Raw genomic sequence first — 26,951 nt, forward strand, 5'->3', positions numbered from 1 at the left:
ATTGCTGCTATAAACATTTGGGTGCACATGCCCCCGATCACTACATTTGTATCTTTGGGGTAAATACCCAGTAGTGTGGTATTGCTGGGTCATAGGGTAGCTCTGTTTTCAACTTTTTGAGGAACCTCCATACTGTTTTCCAGAGTGGCTGCACCAGCTTGCATTCCCAACAGTGTAGGAAGGTTCCCCTTTCTCTGTATCCTTGCCAACATCTGTCGTTTCCTGACTTGTTAATTTTAGCCATTCTGACTGGTGTGAAGTGGTATCTCACTGTGGTTTTGATTTGTATTTCTATGATGCCAAGTGATGTGGAACACTTTTTTATGTGTCTGTTAGCCATTAGACATTATCAATCTCTCTCTCTCTTTTGTACTTTCGGCTTCGCTGATCTTTCCATCCATCATTAGCCACCGAGCATGTTACTCTTTCCCACCGTAACTCCCCTAACCTTCCCTTAACTCTGCTTCTCTCTGGGAGTGTTGCTCCCCTCTTCTTCTTTTCATCAATACATTTCTTGAAATAATAATCAACATTTATTATCACTACTTCTTCTCACATCATTTCCTCATCCACCATTTGCAATCCAAAGTATGATACAAAAATATAAAGAATTTGCTTTGTTCTCCTATTTCTTTACTGACATAATGATTACCATGGATCTTTACTATGTAGGCACAAGCTTAAGATGCTGATAAGGTCAAGCTCACAGCTGTGTTCCACTTAGTCAGCTTTTTCCTGTGCTGCTGCCATAGGCGACACTCCAGACTCTAGCCACAGTGGTCTTGGAGACATGTGTGACTGTCTCAAAGGAGGATGAGTGTAAATGTACTGGCAGACCATTACAGACAGACTGCAGAAGAGTTATTCACATGATCAAAGTATGAACAAGTGACCATCAACAGGATTTGTTGACCATTTGAGTCCCTATCAACTCTTAGTTGTTAGTTGTTAGTTGTTAGTTAGTAGTTCAGTTCTGTTAAACATTGTGGATTGATTTGTACTGCCTTTGGTCAAGAACATTCTATCCTTTTTCTTTCTTAATGTGATAGTCCCCCCTTCTGCCTAGGCAACAAAGTAATTATGATGAAAGACATTAAAATTGCATGTTGTTTGCAAACAACCAGAATGTATGTTTCATCGAATGTAAGGATAAGTTTAAGTAGAGGTGTTCATCATGGTGCGAGAAATTTTGTCAAGTGGAATGAATGAGTAAAGTTGGGTTTTTGAAAAGAAACTATGCAGTTAATTCAGGTCACTCAAATCATACAAAAGTTGTGGAACTTATAAATTTCTGTATTAACATGTCCACTCTCAAATTTCTCTGATTCAAATGGTTTTTATATCAGCTTCTTCCCTGACATCAAATTTGAATGTATCTATCTTTCTCAGTGGCAGTATAACAGCTCATGAAGTTTATCTGAGGCACAGTTATTGCTGATTGAAACTTTGAGAGTAATGATTTTTTTCTCACATAATGTTAATTATTTCCATAATATAATTATGCATTCTGCTTTAGAAATCTTAATGAATATGGGAAGTAGAGATGTGACTTGGAAGTTCATTAGCTATCTAGTTTTCAAGATGTGTTCAGAGGAAGCACAAACTAAACTTACAGTTGAAAGAACACAGGCCTACGAGACTGGGCCCATGTTCTCTACCACCTTGGGTCCGTTTGCCTTAGGCTTCCTCTCCTCCTTCTAGGCTTCCATTTTCTCATCAGAAAAATAGAGAAAACAATGCATGTCTTATATTTCTCATGAAGTTGGATTTTCAGAGACAGTTACAATTTCAAATATTCTAACTTTCTGACAGGACATTTGTCTTACTTCCTGGCTCACAAAGCACAGTTTCATCTGATATATGTTGTATAACTAAGGTCGGAGGGAGCTAGAAGCTACAATTCAGCTTGGATTTTATGGCTCTCATTTTATGTGCAATTATTGTTCTCTTTTGTCTTTATGGCTTTTAGGCTCAAGATAAAAGTTCTAAAGCATGAGAGGTGAAAAAGCAGCCATTCACATCTCCTAGTAACCTTCAGTTTGTCATTTCTTTTGCAGTTTTCCAGAGAAATATAGCAGTTGTCAACTCTCATGAAGACTGAGAGTGTGGTTGAAGGAATCACAGACTTAACGGATTTTAGAGCTGGAAACACCACCTTGCTTTCAGGTGAGTGAAAAGAAGCCCTGACACAATTCACTCATGGTTATCCTTCCTGTGTCCTTTGTAAAGGAAGAACAATCAGTAGAAAAAATGGAGAGGGGGATTCTTGGCAGAGATTGCCAAAGGATAGGAAAAGCTGCCCACTGTTAGGGTTTGCACAGGTATATTACACAGAAAAACAGAAAAGTTGTGTCTCCTGTGGTTCCACAGAATCTGGAAGCAGGAACCAAACAAGGGAACCTAGGGTTCACATGGAGAATTAAGGGGAGAAAGATAAAGGCCTACTTGGAAAGACAATGACGCAACTACTACCTATTAATTTAAGAAAAAAATCCCTTTGAACTTTCACACAATAGACTTTAACCTCTAGGAACATGCTTCTGAAAAATAGCCTGACATCAAGATAATGCTTAGTCCTACAAAATTTTATAAGTTTCAGTGGCTGTGAAACTTCATAGGCTTTGTGTGTTGTAGGATTACAATGGCCATGTTAGAATGAAATGAAAAGGGGCAATCAAAAGTATGAGACAAGTGGACTCAAGTGGGAGCCAAAAGAAATGTACTAAGGGTCACTCAGGACTAATCTTAGAAATCTGAAATTAATTGTGAATGAAGGGAGACAACAATGGTGATGTACACTGTTAAGTAGAGTTGCTCATCTGAACAAAGGTATTCTTCTGACTAGGGAAAGTTCTTGGTGGTGGCAACATTATCAAATAGTGTTTTGGATATTCACCGGGATGCCTGGGGTGATGAAGATAGGGTAGTTCACTAATATCTCGATTATGGTTTTATTTTTTATCAGTTGGATGATCATTTAGTTATTCAATAAACATTATATTTAGTTATCTATCTGATATAAAAATAGAGCTGAATGTGACACAATCACTTGTCCTTGAACTTTTTAGCCATAAACACATGTAAAAATGACTAAGTTAAAAATAATTAGGAAGTAGTCTTTTGACACTTTGCTGGATAGTTATCTTGGGAACTCTGTATTTTGAAACATCAAATTATTTTCCTATCTCTGCAGAAGACAGAAACAGTCTTTCATATGATTTTCCTTAAAAATCCAAAGTTGACTCTGGCTGTGTATTGTTGCATGAATCTCTTGGGTATAAGTACTTTGTTCTTTGTAATAATGGTTGTTTACTTAGCTATAAGTAGAAGATCTGCTTGAATGTTTTTTTCATTGATTTTGTTTTCTATACACCTTCAATTTGTGATGAGAAATGAATTATAATGTGTATGCTTTACCAAAATGGACAGCAATGGCCATCTGATTTATATACACCAGACTATTTCCACTGACAAAACAAATAGAACAATAGAACCAAAATGCTGGAAGGAAATTTATAACATTATCAATTCACTCTTGCCACAGTCCATACCCTTTCAGAAGATGGATGAATTGCTAACCACTTTAAGGATGTTCAATGAAAAATTTCTTACAATTTCCTTTTGTTATCTGTGCCTAACATTTGTTGCTGACTTCATTAATTATATAGCTAAGGAAAATGTGCAAACTCAAATGTTTTTCTTTCATATTACAACTGTATGTGTTTAAGTAAATGGAATAAAATAAAATGCTAACAGGCAGCAATTCCTTAATGTCGAATATAACTTAAGAGTTTACAACCCTAAAGAGATTCCATCCTCTCCCTGAACAAGTTGAGGTGAATGTACTTTTCACTTAATAACCATCATTTAGCATCAAGAAATCATGCTGGTAGTGTTGTATGGTGACAGTAGCTACAATTGTGGTAAGCATAGAGGTATAGAGTTGTGGAATGTGGTAACCTGACAAAAATGTAATATTGTGTGTAAACTCTATTTTAATAAATAAAAAAGTTGTAAGAGTTTCAAAAAAAAATAGTTTTTGCTGAAACAACAGCTAATCAGAGTAAGAGACTTCTGCCAAGCCACTATGGCAGAGTCATCATGACCACAGTAACTAGTCCAGGGTAAAGAATACCAATATTAAACTACAGAACAAAAATATAATCAGGAGTTGCGCCAAAATACCAAGTTATTGAGAAGTTAGAAATCAATAGAGTAAGCAAGATAGGAAGATATTAGAAGCATATTCCCAAGTGGAAGTTAAGAGAGTTAGGAATCTTAAACTGGAAAGAGAGAATAAGAGAAACAAATTGTCAATATTGAAAAGAAGGTCCATGAAAGTACTAGTAATTGTGGTTTAATGGAGGCAGTGGTAAGTTATTTCCTCTGTGCTCATCTTGCATTTTAGATTAACTCAGCAGACTTAAGCATACTTAGCTAGCCATCCTCCCTGCAGAGTTCAGGCAGTGTACAAGGTGGCAAAACGTCAGACTGATTCATCAGAGAGTTGCAATGCATATCCATTTGACATGTCTACATTTGCTATCAGTTAATTTAGTGAAATATAAAGTTTAGTATGATTTGGTACTCATCTCTAGACATAACCAAGGTTTTTTCCCATTCTATGTCAAACTGAAGGAGAATAGTTATTTTATTTTATTATTTTGTCTCAAAATTATCTTATCTTGTTTATTAAATGAACATATTTTTATCTTTTATTTATTTATATTATGTTCAGTTAGCTAACATATAGTACATCCTTTTATTTTGTATTATTTGACAGAGAGAGAGACACAGCAAGAGAGGAACACAAGCAGTGGGAGTGGGAGAGGGAGAAATAAACAGGGATCCCGATGCAGGGCTCGATCCCAGGACCCTGGGATCATGATCTGAGTTGAAGGCAGACACCTAACCATGGAGCCACCCAGGAGCCCCATCTTTAGTTTTTGGTGTAGTTTTCAATGATTCATTAGTTGTGTATAACACCCAGAATAGTTATTTTAAATGGATTAATCTCTGGGAGTTTTTCTAACTATCCAGATTTTTGGTATTCTGTAATCTATATAATTGAACTATATCCTGAGGCTTAGCTTTCATAAATCAAATACAATTTGGCATATGACAGTAGTGGCAATTGAAAATGTTTCTATCAGCAATCAGAAAAATGATACCAAGGCCATTTCTAAATTTTGATCAGAAATGTAAAAGGGAAATTAATTATTTAATCTCTGTATTAAAGACTCACCCAAAGGGTACATGTAGGCTTTGGACCTTAAAAATACAGCATCTTTTTACTCAATATCAACCTTTGTCTTTAAAAAGCAATTATTTAGATTGCTTTTTAAGCAATAATAAGATAATAAGATAATAATAAGATGAATTTCCAAAGCAAGATTAAGATACCCATGGACTTAGCAGTTTTAAAGATTTTAGATTTATTTTTTAGATTTTTTAATATTTTTTGTCACAAGACAGTATATACAGAAATAACCATGATGTATTTTCTTTCAATTGAGGTTTAAACTAATATTCTATTAGTATAAGTTTTAGGTTTAATAGATACATATGAACTTTTTTTTGTAAAAGTTGTGGAAAAGGTAGATTAATTTTGAATGGCTTCATGGCATTTTTTAAAAAGATGTTATTTATTTATTTGAAAAAGAGAGAGAGAGAAAGAGTACAAGAAGGGGACAGGGCAGAGGGAGAGGGAGAAGAAAACTCCCTGCTGAGCAGGAAGCCAAATGCAGGGCTTCATCCCAGGACCCTGAGATCATGACCTGAGCAAATGGCAGAGCTTAACCAACTGAGCCATTCAGGTACCCCTCACTTGATGTTATCTTAATCTGTCATTTAAAAACTCATATTAATCTTATGTATTCATCTACAAAATGTTTTGTCTAGTGATCCAGTTTAATGTACAATAAAAATAAACTCTAAGTCAGATGGTCTGTATTCTGTTCCCACTTATTTTCATTGTGACTCTGGATAAGTCAACTAATTATTAAAGAACTTCAGTTTACTCATTTTTTAAATGGCAATAATAATAAAGTGTTTGGTAATTTGCATGTCAAATGAAGAGGATGCTTATGATGTTGATGAGGATAATAATAATTGAAAACTTTTTGCAAATTGTAAGTGGTAGTATTGCTGCTATTTTATTCTTAGATGTTTAAAGTGAAGATTTCCCTTCTTTTACTAATGTGTTGATAATATGGCAATTGTTGATTGAGAGAGGGAAATTAATTACTAGAGACTAAACAAGATATAAGGTCAGTTTCTATACAATCTACACAGTTCCACAGACGAATAAATGAATGTAATATTGCAGGGTACTTGATTAATGACATGGATAGGCTTTGGGATAGGAATGAGATATTAGAACTAAATGAAAATATAAGTTAAGTGGTTGAATGATCCTAGAGAAAGAGAAAGAGTTGATATTAACCTAGAGAGAGAGGTTTCCTTTAAGATGACTCTGTGTACTTTTTATTAATGATTGGGGTGGGGATATTCATGACACAATAATTAAGTGTGTGGAAGGATAGCTCAGATTCAGAATCTCAAGAGACCATAAGAGTCTGAACTTATAGACTGAAACTATTAAAATGAAATTTGGTAGGGAAAAATGTAAAGATCTTCAATTTGTTTCTTATCCTAACTGTTCAAGTACAGAATGGATATGATACAACTAAAGAGTAGCAGGTAAGAAAAGGTCTGGGTATTTTAATTAACTATAGATACTGAGTAGTAGGTGGCTAGGGAAAGCTAGTATGAAGAACCCAAGAGCACCAGAGTTTGAAATGTGGAACACTTAGGAGAATGGTGTAGTAGGGTTACATTTCTGCTACATAGTAAAACTATGTAGATTAACTCTGCTTCTTTCTGCTTTTCTTTCATTCTCCTGTATTTCTACATCGGTGTTGAAACAGAAACTGGCATAAGACTTGGGAGAACTCTGGGAGGTAGCTCAGTTGTTTAAGCATCTGACTCTTGGTTTCTGCTGAGGTCATGATCTCAGGGTCCTGGGATTGAGCCTCTCATCAAGCCCCTTGTCGGGCTCTGCACTCAATGAGGAGTCTGCTTGAGGGTTCTCTCCCTCTCCCTCTCCCCTTGCTGTACTCTCTCTCGCTCTCTCTCAAATAAATAAATAAGAAATCTTGGAAAAAAAAAAAAGACCCGAGGGAAGTTAGAGGGAATTTCTCCCAAGTTTAATAAAATATGGTCATCTTTATTATGTAGGGGATATATAATACATATTAATAAAGCTTGTGTTCTTTGATATCAACATTAAATCTCATGAGCTTATGTGATTTCATTGTATAAGCAACTTATGTCAGTTAAAAAAATAAAAACAAATGCAGGCTCATGTAATTCTGAGGGAAAAAAGGTTCTGCTGCATTCAACTTTTCTTAAAATAGAAATTTTTGTTGATTTTACTTTACCTTCTATATTAGTTAGGGTTCTCCAGATAAATTATTTTAAGGAATCAGCTCACATGATTGTGGAGGCAAGTCCAAAATCTGCAGTGGAGAGGGCAGACTGGAGACCCAGGGAAGAGCTGCAACCTGAATGCAAATGCAGTCCATTGGCAGAATTCTTTCTTGCTCAAGGATGTCAGTCTTTGTTCTATGAAGGCCTTTAACTAATTAGGTGAGGCCTATTCACATTATAGAAGATAATCTACTTTATTGAAATCTACAAATTTAAGTGCTAATCTGAACCAAAAACCGTCTTCTCAGAAACATCCAGAATAATATTTGACCAAATATTTGGGCACTATGGTGTAGCCAAGTTGACACATAAAATTAGCCATCATAGGGCGCCTGGGTGGCCCAGTGGGTTAAAGCCTCTGCCTTCAGCTCAGGTCATGATCCCAGGGTTCTGGGATTGAGCCCTGCATCAGGCTCTCTGCTCAGCGGGGAGCCTGCTTCCTCCTCTCTCTGTCTCTGCCTGCCTCTCTGCCCACTTGTGATCTGTCTGTCAAATAAATAAATTAAAAAAAAAAACTACATGGTTGTCTAAAATTAGCCATCATGCCTTATTTGTTTCAAAGTCCTAAAGCTCTTCTGCTTAAATCCTTAAGTTTGCTACCTAAATAAGACTCACAAAATCACTTGATAGATATGACTAGAATTAATGAAACTCCCTTTAGGACACACTGTAAAACCTCAAATTCAGACAGCAGTTTGTCAGTTCACTTATTAAAACATTTTTGAGCACCTAAAATGTGCCAGTTCAGGACTGTGCTCTACACTGAAGATACTATGGAAAGCAAAACAGTCATGGCCCCTGCCCTTATGGAGTTATAGTTTGGTAAACTAAGTCAACCAGATATTAACTGAAAGACCATATAAATACATGTAATACTTTGAAATAGTTTGACAAAACCTCAGTCTGATGGTTCAGAAATTATATTTGAGCTGAAATAAAGATGATTAGAACTTAACTAACCAAAGGGAGAATCAACATGTGGTAATACTTATGTGAGGAGGGAGCATGGTGAATATGAGAGTCTGAGGGGTAGGTGTACGTATGGAAGAGGTCATAGGAAGTCTCCATGAGCATATTAACAGATTTTGCCTTTATCCCAAATGTTACAGGAAGGCACTAAAGACTTTAGCAAAGGGAAGATATAATCAGATTTTCTTTCAAACAACTTGTTCTGAGTGTGGAAAACAGTCTGGAAGGAGAGAAGAATAGCTGAGGATTAGACCAATTAATAAGTTAGGGTAGTGGTAGACATAGAAATTAGTAGATGGACTGTAGAGATATTTAAGTGGACTTGGTGATGGATTGAATATATGGGGTAAGGGAGAGAGAGTGCTGAACTGAATAGATGGTGATATCCATCTTGGAAGTTTAAGTGGCACTTAAATAAGACCAGGTTGTGGAGGCAAAAGAAGAGTATCAGGTATTTGTTTTTACTTTTGAGGTGCCATTGAAACATCTAAAAAAGAATATAAATTAAACAGTTGGGTATACTTACTTGGAACACAGAGAAGTATTTGTCTGGAGACAAAATTTTGAGCAATTTTCCTGCTTTTCATCATTAACGAAGTATAAGTTAGGTAGTCAAATGCCTCTTTTATAGTTTTCAGAGCACAGATCCTCTACCTCTTTGGTTAGGTATATTCCTAGGTATCTTTTGGTCTTTGGTGCAATTGTAAATGGGATGACTCCTTAGTTTCTCTTTCTTCTGTCTCATTGTTAGTGTATAGAAATGCAATTGATTTTTGTGTATTAATTTTATATCCTGGACTTCACTGAATTCCTGTATGAGATCTAGCAATTTTTTTGATAAATGGATAAAGATGGCATAGTACGTATGTGTATACACACACAGAGGAATACTATATACAATGGAATATTACTCAGCCATCAAAAGTGAAATATTACCATTTGCAATGATGTGGCTTGAACTAGATGGTATTATGTTAAGCAAAATAAGTCAGAGAAAGACAAATATATTATTCCACTCATATGTGGAACTTAAGAAACAAAACAGAGGATCATAAGGAAAGGGAGGGAAAATAAGATGAAATTACAAGGGAGAGAAACCTTTAGAAACTCAAGTATAGGAAACAAACTGAGGGTTGCTGGGAGGGAGGTGGGTGGAGATGGGGTAACTGGGTGATGGGCATTAAGGAGGGCACATCATGTAATGAGCACTGATGAATTACTGAACTCTAACTCTGAAACTAATAATACACTATATGTTAATTAATTGAATTTAAGTAAATGAATCACTGAACTCTAACTCTGAAACTAATAATATACTATATGTTAATTAATTGAATTTAAGTAAGTGAATACAATTAAAAAATAATTCCTCTTTTTATCATGTAACATACTGATTCTATACTTAAGCTATATAATAGATAAGAACTTTCTACTATGACAACTATTGGATCTTTTTTTATGTCACTAAGATAATAATGCCACTAGCTTTGGAATTAGGCTGTATAAATGAAAACACAAATCATTTCACATGATCTGGCATAAATTAACCCCAGGGGAAATCTCTTCAAATGGAATTTTTCAGGTTTCTTTAAACTGACTCTTGTAATTTCCTAGGAAAGAAAAAATGAATAGTAAAATCTACCTATAGAATAATTAATTATACACCCATCTGCTCAATATCTTGACTTATGCAATTGCTTTGAGATGAGAATGCTTCTTTTTTCCCTTAGTCTTAGAATATAATCCCATTATAAATTCCACAGTTTTACTATCAATAAATGTATTAGCTATTTGCTGAGTAACCAACATTGTGTTAGCTATTATGAATAATTACAAAATCAAATTGAAATCAAACAAAAACTATGACATGGCTCTTGTACTTAATGTCTGATTAAACTATGGATCTATTAAAATTAAGAATAATCTGTAAGTACATATTCTAAAACCTAATAAGTGGTATTGACTCTCCATTGTATAGAAATTCTCAGAAGGGAGATTACCCTCTCATCTCTACAAGAAAGATGAAAAGGGTTCATAGAACCTTCTAGAAGAAAAGGGACTGGAGCTAGATGGGAAAGGAAGAAGAGTTGGCAGTTTTAGTCTCATTGTCTGCTTGCCCTCATAGCCTGTAAGAGGAACTAGCCCAGCAATATTTTGTACTTTATGCCCCCTCTTTCCCTCACCTTACTTGGCCACTTGGTTGGCTTTCTGATCCATGATGAAACCATAGACTGTTGAGTGACTTATTTTATTGTGGGCTAATACAAAAGATGGGCTGGGTCAACCAGATCCCTGGACTCTGAATTTTCACTTAAGCAATACAAAGAGATTGATATTATTAGTAGTAGAGGTTTTGATCTATAGGACAGCAAAGGAGGTCATAACGGCCGAGGTCATAATGGCCATTTCCAGGGCAAACATATAAGGAACAGAAAATGTAAAGGGGCAGAAACTCTGAGGAAACAGAAAAGCCTATTTGACAGAAAAAACAAAAAAGAGTAAATCAGCAGGATGATGTTGAAAGTAGAGGTAAGACATAGAGAGACCATTATAACTCATGAGAGATAAATAGATAAATGGAGAGAACTGCCAATTTCTAGAGCTTCCTCAGTTGTTAGAGCCTTCCAAGTTACAATGTTAATTTTAGTGTACATATTTCCTTACAGTAAATTCCCCACTGTTTTATTTCTATTAATTGGATAAACTGCATAAAGAATCTAATTAGAATAGAAAGTTTGGATTACAATCAATAGAAAAGAGGGGGTATTTCAAGTGGGAAGTACTAGTACTTGCCAAAGGAAGGAATAATGAGTGTAGTATGGTAGAGAGCCTGATGATCATGCTGGCAAGTGTTAGAGATACTAGGTGGAGGAGTGATAATAGAAGATTAGATGTATAGGATGAGCTCAAATTCCGATGGCATCACAGAATCCGTTGAATAATTTGGTTGAGAGCTCTATAATAGCCAATCCAGAGTTGGAAGATGACTAATTTAAAAGATGAATTGGTTGGAGCAATGGTGCCAGCTCAGAAACTATTGTAGCAATTCAGACACAAGGTAAAATATGGTCTACAATGGTAAATATGTGGCAGGCATTTCTCTGTTTCCCATTCCCAGACCATGATACATTGCTAACTGATTATGGCATTCTTCACCTGGTGAGCATGGATGGTACCTTAGCATCATTTTCTGAATGGTACTCCAAGCAGTGAATGGCCTTTGACTGGTGTTACCAAGCAAAATGAAATTTATTTTCTGCCACTGGACTGGCACGTTTTACTATTTTGGAAGAGAGTTTTGATAGTAAATCTAAGCCTACAGATTATTTATCTATATCCTTATAGATATCTATCTATATCCTTTGTTTCTCTGCATATGGAGCTCAAATCTTGCTATATCAAAAAATAAAGAATGGTTCAAGGGTTTGTAGCAGGATGTACTTATTTGAAATACTATTCTAGTAAGTAGAACATTAATGGAGTGTGGGAATTTTTAGTCATTGTGTTTTAGTTGTATTAACAGAAATCATTTAAAATGGGCAATCCCTACTGTTCTCCATTTCCTAGGATACCTTTTACTATAAACACTCATAAGCTCATAATACTAATTGTGTTTTGGTATGTGTTAATTGAAAAAATACAGAGGGATAGACAACTATAGTGACTTTAGAGAGCCTTCTTAGAAATCTTTTTTGTTTTGTTTTTTGTTTTGTTCATTATAAAAGCATATATTTTTCAACTTGGAGTTAATATACAGAAATGGCTTACATATTTATTCTGCTTACTAATGCTGTTGCTGCATGCAGTCTCAGAGCTACGGCAGAGAAATATTGAATAAATGTATGTTCCCCAGAGAGCTTAGAGATCAAACCTGAGTCATGAACAAATGGGGAAACAGGGCCACATGAACTCTGGGTTGTAAGAAGAGGCCAACAGAAAGACCACAGGTGAAGTTTTTCCTGAAGAGTGCAACATATCTGTCTTTAAGAGGTACCCTAACTTTTCCCTGCTTGTCTCAGAAAATCTTGTCATACCTCCTCTATTTCTGGCTAACTAAATTGTATGGGCATGATTATAGTGTAATATCTTAATCCTCTAGATGATTTCACTCCATAAATCTCAATTTTTAATGTATTAGTGGAGAGGGTTTGGGAAAAGTCCTGGCAGACATGAGATGGGGAGACAAAATGAGGAAACCAGCCATATCATGTCATGTATTCCATTTAAAGACAATGCTTGGTATTCTTAGGCATTTGCAAGCTCTGTTTAAAACTGTACATTATTTCCATCTCCATGACCCAATCCACTGCGTCCAATGAATCTACAAATAATATTCCAAACCATTGACCTAAATTGTCTTAAAATTATCTGGGGCTTTTTTTTTTCCTGATTCTGTTATGGAAACATTTGAATTAAGTAAAAATTGCTGACAATTTAAAGGCAGCAAAGTTTACTGCTGCATGTTATAGTGGATATTTTATTTTTGTTTTTTTATTATTATTTTTTATTTTTTATAAACTTATAATGTATTTTTATCCCCAGGGGTACAGGTCTGTGAATTGCCAGGTTTACACACTTCGCAGCACTCACCATAGCACATACCCTCCCCAATGTCCATAACTCCACCCCCTCTCCCAAACCCCCTCCCCCCAGCAACCCTCAGTTTGTTTTATGAGATTAAGTGTCACTTATGGTTTGTCTCCCTCCCAATCCCATCTTGTTTCATTCATTCTTCTCCTACCCCCTTAACCCCCCATGTTGCATCTCTACTTCCTCATATCAGGGAGATCATATGATAGTTGTCTTTCTCCAATTGACTTACTTCGCTAAGCATGATACCCTCTAGTTCCATGCATGTTGTCGCAAATGGCAAGATTTCATTTCTTTTGATGGCTGCATAGTATTCCACTGTGTATATATACCACATCTTCTTTATCCATTCATCTGTTGATGGACATCTAGGTTCTTTCCATAGTTTGGCTATTGTGGACATTGCTGCTATAAACATTCGGGTGCACGTGCCCCTTTGGATCACTACAATTGTATCTTTAGGGTAAATACCCAGTAGTGCAATTGCTGGGTCATAGGGCAGTTCTATTTCCAACATTATGAGGAACATCCATGCTGTTTTCCAGAGTGGTTGCAGCAGCTTGCATTCCCACCAACAGTGTAGGAGGGTTCCCCTTTCTCCGCATCCTCGCCAGCGTCTGTCATTTCCTGACTTGTTGATTTTAGCCATTCTGACTGGTGTGAGGTGATATCTCATTGTGGTTTTGATTTGTATTTCCCTGATGCTGAGTGATATGGAGCACTTTTTCATGTGTCTGTTGGCCATCTGGATGTCTTTTTTGCAGAAATGTCTGTTCATGCCTTCTGCCCACTTCTTGATTGGATTATTTGTTCTTTGGGTGTTGAGTTTGCTAAGTTCTTTATAGATTTTGGACACTTGCCCTTTATCTGATGTCGTTTGCAGATATCTTCTCCCATTCTGTCAGTTGTCTTTTGGTTTTGTTAACTGTTTCCTTTGCTGTGCAAAAGCTTTTGATCTTGATGAAATCCCAATAATTCATTTTTGTCCTTGCTTCCCTTGCCTTTGGCGATGTTCCTAGGAAGATGTTGCTGTGGCTTAGGTCGAAGAGGTTGCTGCCTGTGTTCTCCTTAAGGATTTTGATGGATTCCTTTCTCACATTGAGGTCCTTTATCCATTTTGAGTCTATTTTTGTGTGTGTTGTAAGGAAATGGTCCAATTTCATTTTTTTGCATGTGGCTGTCCAATTTTCCCAACACCATTTATTGAAGAGGCTGTCTTTTTTCCATTGGACATTCTTTCTTGCTTTGTTGAAGATTAGTTGACCATAGAGTTGAGGGTCTATTTCTGGGCTCTCTATTCTGTTCCAATGATCTATGTGTCTGTTTTTGTGCCAGTACCATGCTGTCTTGATGATTACAGCTTTGTAATAGAGCTTGAAGTCCAGAATTGTGATGCCACCAACTTTGGCTTTCTTTTTCTTTTCTTTTCTTTTTTTTTAAATTTTTTATTTTTTATAAACATATATTTTTATCCCCAGGGGTACAGGTCTGTGAATCACCAGGTTTACACACTTCACAGCACTCACCAAATTGGCTTTCTTTTTCAGTATTCCTTTGGCTATTCGAGGTCTTTTCTGCTTCCATATAAATTTTAGTATTATTTGTTCCATTTCTTTGAAAAAAATGGATGGTACTTTGATAGGAATTGCATTAAATGTGTAGATTGCTTTAGGTTGCATAGACATTTTCACAATATTTGTTCTTCCAATCCATGAGCATGGAATATTTTTCCATTTCTTTGTGTCTTCCTCAATTTCTTTCATGAGTACTTTATAGTTTTCTGAGTATAGATTCTTAGCCTCTTTGGTTACGTTTATTCCTAGGTATCTTATAGTTTTGGGTGCAATTGTAAATGGGATTGACTCCTTAATTTCTCTTTCTTTTGTCTTTTTGTTGGTGTAGAGAAATGCAACTGATTTCTGTGCATTGATTTTATATCCTGACACTTTACTGAATTCCTGTATAAGTTCTAGCAGCTTTGGAGTGGAGTCTTTTGGGTTTTCCACATATAGTATCATATCATCTGCGAAGAGTGATAGCTTGACTTCTTCTTTGCTGATTTGGATGCCTTTAATTTCCTTTTGTTGTCTGATTGCTGAGGCTAGGACTTCTAGTACTATGTTGAATAGCAGTGGTGATAATGGATGTCCCTGCCCTGTTCCTGACCTTAGCGGAAAAGCTTTCAGTTTTTCTCCATTGAGAATGTTATTAGCAGAGGGTTTTTCAAAGATGGCTTTGATAATATTGAGGTATGTGCCCTCTATCCCTACACTTCGAATTTGATCAGGAAGGGATGCTGTAATTTGTCAAATGATTTTTCATCATCTATTGAGAGTATCCTATGGTTCCTATTCTTTCTTTTATTAATGTGTTGTATCACATTGATTGATTTGCTGATGTTGAACCAACCTTGCAACACTGGAATAAATCCCACTTGGTCGTGGTGAATAATCCTTTTAATGTACAGTTGAATCCTATTGACTAGTATTTTAGTGAGAATTTTTGCATCTGTGTTCATCAAGTATATTGACCTGTAGTTCTCTTTTTTGTTGGGATCCTTGTCTGGATTTGGGATCAAGGTGATGCTGGACTCATAAAATGAGTTTGGAAGTTTTCCTTCCATTTCTATTTTTCGGAACAGTTTCAGGAGAATAGGAATTAGTTCTTCTTTAAACGTTTGGTCTAATTCCCCTGGGAAGCCGTCTGGCCCTGGGCTTTTGTTTGTTTGGAGATTTTTGATGACTTTTTCAATCTCCTTACTGGTTATTGGTCTGTTCAGGTTTTCTATTTCTTCCTGGTTCAGTTGTGGTAGTTTATATGTGTCTAGAATGCATCCATTTCTTCCAGATTGTCAAATTTGTTTGCATAGAGTTGCTCATAGTATATTCTTATAATTGTTTGTATTTCTTTGGTGTTAGTTGTGATCTCTCCTCTTTCATTCATGATTTTATTTATTTGGGTCCTTTCTCTTTTCTTTTTGATAAGTCTGGCCAAGGGTTTATCAATCTTATTAATTCTTTTAAAGAACCAGCTCCTAGTTTCATTGATTTGTTCTATTGGTTTTTTTTTTTGTTGTTGTTGTTGTTTCTATTTCATTGATTTCTGCTCTGATCTTTATGATTTCTCTTCTCCTGCTGGGTTTAGGGTTTTTTTCTTGTTCTTTCTCCAGCTCCTTTAGGTGTAGGGTTAGGTTGTGTACTTGAGACCTTTCTTGTTTCTTGAGAAAGGCTTGTACTGCTATATATTTTCCTCTCAGGACTGCCTTTACTGTGTCCCACAGATTTTGAACAGTTGTTTTTTCAATTCTTTAATTTCCTGGTTGACCCATTCATTCTTAGAAGGATGCTGTTTAGTCTCCATGTACTTGGGTTCTTTCCAAATTTCCTCTTGTGATGGAGTTCTAGCTTCAGAGCACTGTGGTCTGAAAATATGCAGGGAATGATCCCAATCTTTTGATACTGGTTGAGACCTGATTTAGGACCCAGGATGTGATCTATTCTGGAGAATATTCCATGTGCACCAGAGAAGAATGCGTATTCTGTTGCTTTGGGATGGAATGTTCTTAATATATCTGTGATGTCCATCTGGTCCAGTGTGTCATTTAAGGACTTTATTTCCTTGTTGATCTTTTGCTTGGATGATCTGTCCATTTCAGTGAGGGGAGTGTTAAAATCCCATACTATTATTGTATTATGTTGATGTGTTTCTTTGATTTTGTTATTAATTGGTTTTTATAGTTGGCTGCTCCCACGTTAGGAGCATAGATATTTAAAATTGTTAGATCTTCTTGTTGGACAGATCCTTTGAATATGATATAGTGTCCTTCCTCATCTCTTATTACAGTCTTTGGCTTAAAATCTAATTGATCTGGGGCACCTAAGTGGCTCAGTGGGTTAAGCCTCTGCCTTCAGCTCAGGTCATGATCTCAGGGTCCTGGGATCGAGCCCTGCATCGGGCTCTCTGCTCAGCAGGGAGCCTGCATCCCCCTCTCTCTCTGCCGGCTTCTCTGCCTACTTGTGATTTCTGTCTGCCAAATAAATAAATTTAAAAAAAAACCTTTAAAAAATCTAATTGATCTGATATAAGGATTGCCACTCCTGCTTTCTTCTGATGTCCATTAGCATGGTAAATAGTTTTCCACCCCTCACTTTAAATCTCGAGGTGTCTTCAGGTCTGAAATTAGTTTCTTGTAGGCAACATATAGATGGGTTTTGTTTTTTTTATCGATTCTGATACCCTGTGTCTTTTGATTGGGACATTTAGCCCATTAACGTTCAGGGTAACTATTGAGAGATATGAATTTAGTCCCATTGTATTGCCTATAAGGTGACTGTTACTGTATATTGTCTCTGTTCCTTTCTGATCTACTACTTTTAGGGTCTCTCTTTGCTTAGAGGACCCCTTTCAATATTTCCTGTAGAGCTGGTTTGGTGTTTGCAAATTCTTTCAGTTTTTATTTGTCCTGGAAGCTTTTTATCTCTCCTCCTATTTTCAATGATAGCCTAGCTGGATATAGTATTCTTGGGTGCATGTTTTTCTCATTCAGTGCTCTGAATATATCATGCCAGTTCTTTCTGACCTGCCAGGTCTTTGTGGATAAGTCTGCTGCCAATCTAATATTTTTACCATTTTATGTTACAGACTTCTTTTCCCGGGCTGCTTTCAGGATTTTGTCTTTGTCACTAAGATTTGTAAATTTTACTATTAGGTGATGGGGTGTGGACCTATTCTTGTTGATTTTGAGGGGGGTTCTCTGTGCCTCCTGGATTTTGATGCTTGTTCCCTTTGCCATATTAGGAAAAATCTCTTCAATTAACCTTCTGCTCCCCTCTTTCTTCTTCTTCTGGAATCCCAATTATTCTAATGTTGTTTCATCTTTTGGTGTCACATATCTCTCAAATTCTCCCCTCGTGGTCCAGTAGCTGTTTGTCCCTCTTTTGCTCAGCTTCTTTATTCTCTGTCATTTGGTCTTCTATATCACTAATTCTTTCTTCTGCCTCATTTATCCTAGCCTTGAGAGCCTCCATTTTTTATTGCACCCCATTAATAACTTTTTTGATTTCAACTTGGTTAGATTTTAGTTCTTTTATTTCTCCAGAAAGGGCTTTTATATCTCTCGAGAGGGTTTCTCTAATATCTTCCATGCTTTTTTCGAGCCTGGCTAGAACCTTGAGAATCGTCATTCTGAATTCTATACCTGACATATAACCAATGTCTGTATTGATTAGGTCCCTAGCCTTTGGTACTGCCCCTTGTTCTTTTTTTTTTTTTTTTTTTGTGGTGAATTTTTCAGCCTTATCATTTTGTCCAGATAAGAGTATATGAAGGAGCAAGTAAAACACTAAAAGGGTGGCAAAGACCCCAGGAAAATACACTTTAACCAAATCAGAAGAGACCCCAAATCGTGAGGGGGAAGAAAGGGGATAAAAAGAAGTTCAGAAAAAAAAAAAAGAAACAATTAAAAAAGAAAACGAATAAAGAAAAAATATAAAAAAGAAATATATATATATTAGATAAACTAGTTAAAAATGTTAAAAAAGAAAAGGGTAAAAGTTAAAAAAAAATTAGCAGAAGAAGAGAAAAAAAATTTTAAAAACCCCAAATTAAATTAACTGCAAGACTAATGAATCATGGGGAGAAAGCCATGATTTCAGTGCTTTGCTTTCTCCTCCTCTGGAATTCCGCTGCTCTCCTTGGTATTGAACCTGCATTCCTTGGTAGGTGAACTTGGTCCTGGCTGGATTTCTTGTTGATCTTCTGGGGAAGGGGCCTGTTGTAGTGATTCTCAAGTATCTTTGCCCCAGGCGGAATTGCACCGCCCTTACCAGGGGCCGGGTTGAGTAATCCCCTCCAGTTCGCTTTTGGGAGCTTTTGTTCCCTGAACACTTTCTGTAGAGTTCCAGAGGATGGGAATGAAAATGGCAGCCTCCCAGTCTCTGCCCAGAGGAGCCGAGAGCTTGAGGCCCCACTCCTCAGTGCGCCCTCAGAGAATAGACCCAATAACTCCCGTCTCCCTGGCCTCCGGCCATGCTCTGAGCTCACCCAGGCTGCGACGGGTTCAAGGTAACCCCGAGCTATGAGCTCACTCCTCGGCTCTGTCTCTGTAGCCGGCTTCCCCATTCTAATACCTGCAGGGTCTGCGACACTCAGACACCCCCGATCCTTGTGGGACCTGGGGCCAAGCTGACCCTGCATGGGCTTCACCCCGGTTTAGCCTCTGGAGCGATGTCCCTCAGTAGAACAGACTTTTAAAAGTGTTGATTTTGGGGCGCCTGGGTGGCTCAGTGGGTTAAAGCCTCTGCTTTCGGCTCAGGTCATGGTCCCAGGGTCCTGGGATCAAGCCCCACATTGGGCTCTCTACTCCGTGGGGAGCCTGCTTCCTCTTCTCTCTCTCTGCCTGTGTCTCTGCCTACTTGTGATCTCTGTCTGTCAAATAAATAAATAAATAAAATCTTTAAAAAAAAAGTCCTGATTTTGTGCTCCAGTGCTCCACCGCTTGCAGGGAGCCGGCCCTTCCCTCTGCAGTCTATCTTCCCACTGCTTTGGATTCACTTCTCCGCCAGTCCTACCTTTCAGAAAATGGTTGATTTTCTGTTTCTAGAATTGCTGTTCTTCTTCTCTTCGATCTCCCATTGGATTTGTAGGTGTTTGCAATGTTTAGATAAGCTATCTAGCTGATCTCCTGCTACCTGATGTAGCCTCAGCCTGTTACTTCTCCGCCATCTTGACTCCTCAGATACTTTATTTAAAAAAATATGTATGTTCTGGAGTACTATAGCTAGCTAAGTCAAGGATCAGAGGTCTAATTCAGCAAAGGCCAGAGCACAACCAGACAAATAATAAAAGCAAATTGTGACTGAAGTATCTTAGGAAAGAAAACAACATGTAACTAGAAAAAAGACAAAGTGGGAATGGGATTAGCTGAAAAATAAATTGGAATAGTATAAATGTGAATTCAAAGTATTACCTTGTGTAAAAGTCAGAGATTCACATAAGTCTGAGATGAGGGCCCTCATACCAGAATATTTTTGCATTAACTGAGGCAAAAAACAAATAAAGAAACCCATATATTTTGTCTGAAGGTATTTATTACTTTAGAGACCCAAGAAATGTAAAGCTCTAAAACACAAGACTACACATGGAAACAGAACGTAATTCAGGACAACATTTTGGATAGCTAATTAAACCTGGACCTGGGATAGATATAAGGAATATGTGATTAAAATCCATTTGTTCATTGATCAGACAAAAATAAACACATGCCAGACACTTTTGGGTGACTTGGACTATAGACATCGTCCTTGGACTCAAGGAGTCTAGAAAGACGAATGTGTCAAGAAAATAAATGTGTCTCAATTTCCTCATTAAAGAAATATTGAACACCTATAGGCCAGGCAACACGTTATTCTATAGGGATATAAAGTATAGTGATGACAGGCATGACTCTCATCCTTATAGAGCAAGGAATATAGCATGCTATAATAGAAAACTCTTGTGTATTGAAGAAGTTTCTAGAATTAAGGAGATGCTCATAAAACTTAACTACTAAGAAGTAAGTGGCTTACCTATTCAGTTCCTGTTTGTGTAGTTTCTTACCACCAAAAGTTAAAATCTATTTACACATACATCCATCCTTTCCTTCTTTCCTGTTATAATAGAAATATCTTTAAAACTACCTTGTCTAGTACTCTTGTCTATTCTTTGGAGAAAAATTAGACTGTTGTCATCAAGGCTACATTGCCAAGGAATAGAAGGAAGAAATGAGAAAAGGTCTGTGTTTGTTAGGATGTCATCACCTTGTAAAGAAACACTAATCCTGAGCTTTTAGGTATCATTGTTGATTTGCTTAAGAGAATAGACAATTTAAGAACTGTCAGTAAAGGGAAGCAATATTATCTCCCAAACTAAAAGCATGAATATTATTAGTATGTATGTGTTTTGGCTCCTCTTGGGCTTTTGGCTCTATTTAGAGTATAATTCTTTGGTGTAAAGCAAAATATAATGATCAAAACCGTAGAGTGGTGTTTCTTAAATGAAGTGCTACTGCATGTTTGGGTCCTTAACTTTGGAATCAGAGGAGTTCCAGATGAGATGTATTATACTGAGGGCAAAAGGACAGGGTTAGTAGACCTATAGTACTAGTTAAAACTGGCATTTTGTAAAGATGACATCGTGGTAGAACCCACTCATATCTTATTAATTTGGTGATGCTACAGACCTATCTAAAGACCAGAGAAAGCTACAGGTTTGAAGCTGTGACAGCTCAAAACTAATGAGACTGAAATGGGTAGATGCTATGAATCAGCTCTTAATTTTATTACCAAGGCTTATCATAGTAGCAGGCCTCTCTGATGTGATATGATATGAATTCTAGTCACTACCAAAAGGCCTCCCATATCCTTCTGACATCCCCAAATCCTAAAAAGGTCACCTTTTAAAATGAACTCACACAATGGGAAGTTTTGCTCTTCATTATTAGGTGGACTCAAAACCTGGGACCTTTAGAATTTAAATGGAATGGGATGGAGGAACGAGAAGGAATTTTTGGTTGGGAAGCATTGTCAAGGGCGATAAAGCAATTTACTGGGCTATAGGGGGATCTTTGAACACCATTGTCAAGTTGTAGAGTGCTAATTCTGGATGACCAAAAGGCATCATGGAATGAAGTAGGAACTGAGAAGGGATGGCAGCTAGGAACTAGGGTAAAGCTGCAGAAATTATTGCATCAAAGACAAACATGTGTGGTTTTCCAGGAGGTACATGAAACAAAACTTATTTTTCTCTCTGTGTTTGCAGGATAATATCCTTGCCAAATGGTATCAAAGGTATGTAATTTGCCAAAGTTATATACACAGCGTTTTCTCTCTCCTGACCTTAGGATGTCAGACAACAAATTGTTGATAATTGCTGTTCATTAGGATAGAGGGGAAATATATATCTTGCTGAACACCCCTTGAAAGGATCTTTCAAGGGCATCATCAGACAGCCCCAAGTGGTCTATTCTCTCTGGACTTTGGGGGCAAAATGAGACAATCAAATGTTTTATTTTCAGTGTGGTTCGGGCATTAAGTATGACTTTCTCTTGTAAGAATAAAAGTACATAGAAAATAATTATCATTTGAAGCCATGGAATACACTAGAGTTTACTGTTATGATAACTCTATTTCACGCTTTGGCTGGTAAATATTCTACTTTAGATTTAATGGCATTTCATTTGCATATCCCTTCTCTGGAGAATGTAGTGCATTTTTAAAGAGTGCCTGGATTGAACATTGACTCATTGGTAAGAGATTGTGAGAAGTATGTTATAGGGTGCAACAATTGTATAATGTGCTCACTGTGGTGAATGTAATAAAGAAAGATTTTATGGAACTATTGCTATCTAATTATGTTTCATGAGAGCTCACAAAGTGTCTACACAGCTCTTGCTCTTATCCTGAAAAGCCAGCTAAACAATAACAAAACGCCAAGAAAATTAAAGCCTTCTGTCTTAGGAATACACACGTGGAGCCCATATGTTGGAAAACTGGTCTGAGTTTTGTTTACCATAATCAATTACTTTGCAACACTTAAACATGGAATTTAGGAAAGATTCTGAAACAACTCAACCAAGGGTTTCTCTTATAATTTTTTAGTTAATATCTTTATGGAATTTTTAAGAAAAACCACAAATTTTACTTAAGAGTTTACAAGGCTAATGTTGACAGCAGTGCTTCTCTCTTTTTGTGAGTATCAAAAAGTTTTTATTTTCCTTCCAGTGTTACTGAAACTTTTTTAACCTCTTAATTTTTAAGAGTGCATTCCAATATTGCTAAATGTATGCATATTATTGTATAGGAGATCTTTAGAACTTTTTTTCCCCTTGCATAACTAAGACCCATTGAACAACAGCTTTCCATTTCACCCTTCCCACAGGCCCTGGCAACTACCAACCTACTTTCTGTTTCTGTGAGTTTGATTATATGATCTCATATAAGTAAAATCATGCAGAATTTGTTTTTTGTGTGTTTAGCTTTTTTTGCCTAGCAAGAAATTCTCCAAGTTTTATCCATGTTGTAGTATATGACAGGATTTCATTCTTTTTTTCCTTCTTTTTAAAAAATTTTATTTATTTGTTTGACAGACAGATTACAAGTAGGCAGAGAGATAGGCAGAGAGAGAGAGAGAGGAGGAGGCAGGCTCCCCGCTGAGCAGGGAGCCTGATGCAGGGCTCCATCCCAGTACCCTGGGACCATGACCTGAGCCGAAGGCAGAGGCTTTAACCCACAAAGCCACCCAAGTGCCCCAGGATTTCCTTCTTTTTAAAGGCCTAATAACATTCCATTTTGTGTGTATGCCACATTTTCTTTATCAATTCGTCCATTTATGGACATTTATATTTTCCCCACATCTTGGCTATTGGAAGTAATGCTGCTACAAATGATTATGGCTGTGCAAAAAAAAATACTCTTTGAAATCCTGATTTACTTCCTTTGGATATATATAGAAGTGTATCATATGGTAGTTCTATTTTAATTTTTTGAGGAAACTCCATACTGTTTTCCACAGAGGCTATACTATTTTACAATCCAACAAACAGTGTGCAAGTTTCTAATTACTAAATGTCCTACCCAACACTTATTATTTCCTGTTTTGTTTTTTTGTTGTTGTTTTGTTTTGTTTTTAATGATCATGATATAGGGAAAACTAAGAGCTCTTCTCTTAAGTTCAGGAACAAGGCACAAATGTGCACTCTCACCACTTTTATGCAGCATAGTACTAGAAATCCTAGCCACAGCAATCTGACAAAAAGAAATAAAAAGAGTCCAAATCTTCAAGGAAGCAATAAAACATTCATTATTTGCAGATGACATGATAATCTACGTATAAAACCCAAAAGATTCCACCAAAAATTGCTAGAACTATTACACAAATTCAGGATACAAAATCAATGTACGGGTACCTGTTACATTTCTATATATCAATAAAGAAGGAGCAGAAAGAGAAATTAAGAAAAATATCCCATTTATAATTACACCACAATTGAGGTACCTAGAAATAAACCTGACCAAAGAGGTGAAAGAGCTGTACTCTGAAAACTATAAAACACTGATGAAAGAAACTGAAGAAGACAGAAATGAAAAGACATTCCATGCTTATGGATCAGAAAAACAAATATTATTAAAATGTCTACACTACACAAAACAATTTATGCATTTAATGCAATTCCCATCAAAGTACCAATAGCACTTTTCACAGAGCTAGAGCAAACAATCCAGAGCAAACAATTTTAATGGGACCAAAAAATTTCCTGAATAGCCAAAACAATATTGAAAAAGAAAAGAAAAGCTGGAAGCATTATAATCTGGACTTCAAGCTATATTATACAGCTATAGTCATCAAGACAGTATGGTACTGGTGCAAAAATAGACACGTAGATCAAGGGATCTACGTGGATCTGTGGATCAGAGTAGAAAACCCAGAAATGAACTCAACAAGTATATGGTTAATTAATCTTTGATGAAGCAGGAAAGAATTTGCAGTGGGAAAAAGTCTCTTCAACAAATGATGTTGGAAAAACCAACAGCAACATGCAAAATAATAATACTAGACCCCTTTCTTAAACCAATCTCAAGAATAAATTAAAAATGGATGAATGACCTAAATGTGAGGTAGGAAACCATAAAAATCCTAGAACACAACTTTTTATTATTAATTTTATTAATTAATTAATTTATTTATGTATTTGACACACAGAGAACGAGAGCACTCAAGCAAGCACAAGCAGGGGGAGAAGCAGAGTGAGAGGGAGAAGCAGGCTCTCCACCAAGCAGGGAGCCCAATATGGGGCTCAATCCCAGGACCCTGCGATCATGACCCAAGCTGAAGGCAGACAGTTAATTAACTGAGCCACCCAGGTGGCAAGGGGAACAAAAGAAAAATTAAACTATTGGGACTTCATCACAAGAAACATCTTCTGTATGGTGAAGGAAATAATCAACAAAATTAAAAGATAACCTACAGAATGGGCAAAGGTACTTGCAAATAATGTATCTGATAAAATGTTGGTAGCCAAAATATATAAAGAGCTTACACAACTGTACACCAAAACCCCCACAAATAATTCAATTAAAAAATAGGCAGAAGACATGAACAGACATTTCTCCAAAGACTTACAGATGGCCAACAGACACATGAGAATATACTCAACATCACTTATCATCAGGGAAATGAAAATCAGAACTACAATGAGCTATCACCTCACACCTGTCAGAATGGCTAAAATCAACAACATAAGAAGTAACAGGTGTTGGAGAGGATGTGTAGAAAAAGGAACCCTCTTACACTGTAGGTGCGAATGTAAACTGGTGCAGCCATTGTGGAAAACACTATGAAGTCTCCTCAAATAGTTAAAAATAGAACTAGCCTCTGATTTAGTAATTACACTACTGGATATTTACCCAAAGAATACAAAAACACTATTTTAAAGGGATATATGCACTCCCACATTTATAGCAGCATTATCTACAATAGCCAAATTATGGAAGCAGCCTATGTGTCCATCTATTGATGAATAGATAAATAAGTGGTATATATATATATATATATATATATATATATATATATAACAGAATATTATTCAGCCATAAAAAGATTGAAATCTTGGCATTTGCAGCAACATAGATGGAGCTAGAGAGAATAACATTAAGTGAAATAAGTCAGAGAAAGGTAAATATCATATGATTTCACTCATAAGTGGAATTTAAGGAACAAGTCAAGGGAAAAAAAGAAAGACAAATCAAGAGACAGACTAATTATAGAGAACAAATTGATGGCTACCAGAGGGGAGGGCAATGTGGGATGCGTTAAATAGGTCATGGGGATTAAGGAATGCACTTGTCATAATGAGCTCCAGGTGATATATAGAATTACTGAATCACTATATTTACACCTGAAACTAATATAACACTGCGTTAGCTGGAATAAAAATAAAAACTTTAAAAAGTGGTCATCCTTAGCATTATACTCTAGTTTCATCCAGTTCATTGAAAATGCCAAGATTTCATTCTTTTTTTGTGGCTGGATAATAATGCTAAGTGAAATAAGTCAGAGAAAAAGTAATACCATATGATTTTACTCATATGTGGAACAAAACAAATGAGCAAGGAGGAAAGACAGAAATAAACCAAGAAACGGGCTTTTTAAAAAGTTCAGTATCTTATTTAAATTCTAGTTAATAAACATATTTAGTTAAGTTGGTTTCAGGTGTAAAATTTAGTGATTCATCACTTACATATAACACCTAGTGCACATCACAAGTGTCCACTTTAAATACAAATCAAAACCACAATGAAAATACCACCTCACACCAGTCAGAATGGCTAAAACTGACAAGTCAAGAAACAACAAATGTTGGCAAGGATGTGGAGAAAGGAGAACCCTCTTACACCGTTGGTGGGAATGCAAGCCAGTATAGCCACTCTGGAAAACAGTGTGGAGGTTCCTCAAGAAGTTAATAATAGAGCTACCCTCTGACCCAGAAATCTCATTACTAGGTATTTACCCTAAAGATACAAATGTATTAATCTGAATGGGCACCTGCACCCCACTGGTTATAGCATCAATGTCCACAATAGCCAAACTATGGAAAGAACCAGATGTCTATCGACAGATGAATGGAAAAAGAATATGTGGCACATATCTATCTATCTATTAGCTATGTATGTATGTATGTGTGTGTATATATATACACATACAGAGAGAGAGAGGACATTAAGGAGGGCATGTGATGTGATGAGCACTGGGTTTTGTACTCAACTGATGAACTGTTTAACACTACATCTGAAACTAATGATGTACTATATGTTGGATAATTGAATTTAAACAACAAAAAAAATAAAACTGTCCTCCTTAATCCCTAT

This window comes from Mustela erminea, chromosome X, assembly GCF_009829155.1.
Source record: "Mustela erminea isolate mMusErm1 chromosome X, mMusErm1.Pri, whole genome shotgun sequence".
Taxonomy (NCBI): Eukaryota; Metazoa; Chordata; class Mammalia; order Carnivora; family Mustelidae; genus Mustela; species Mustela erminea.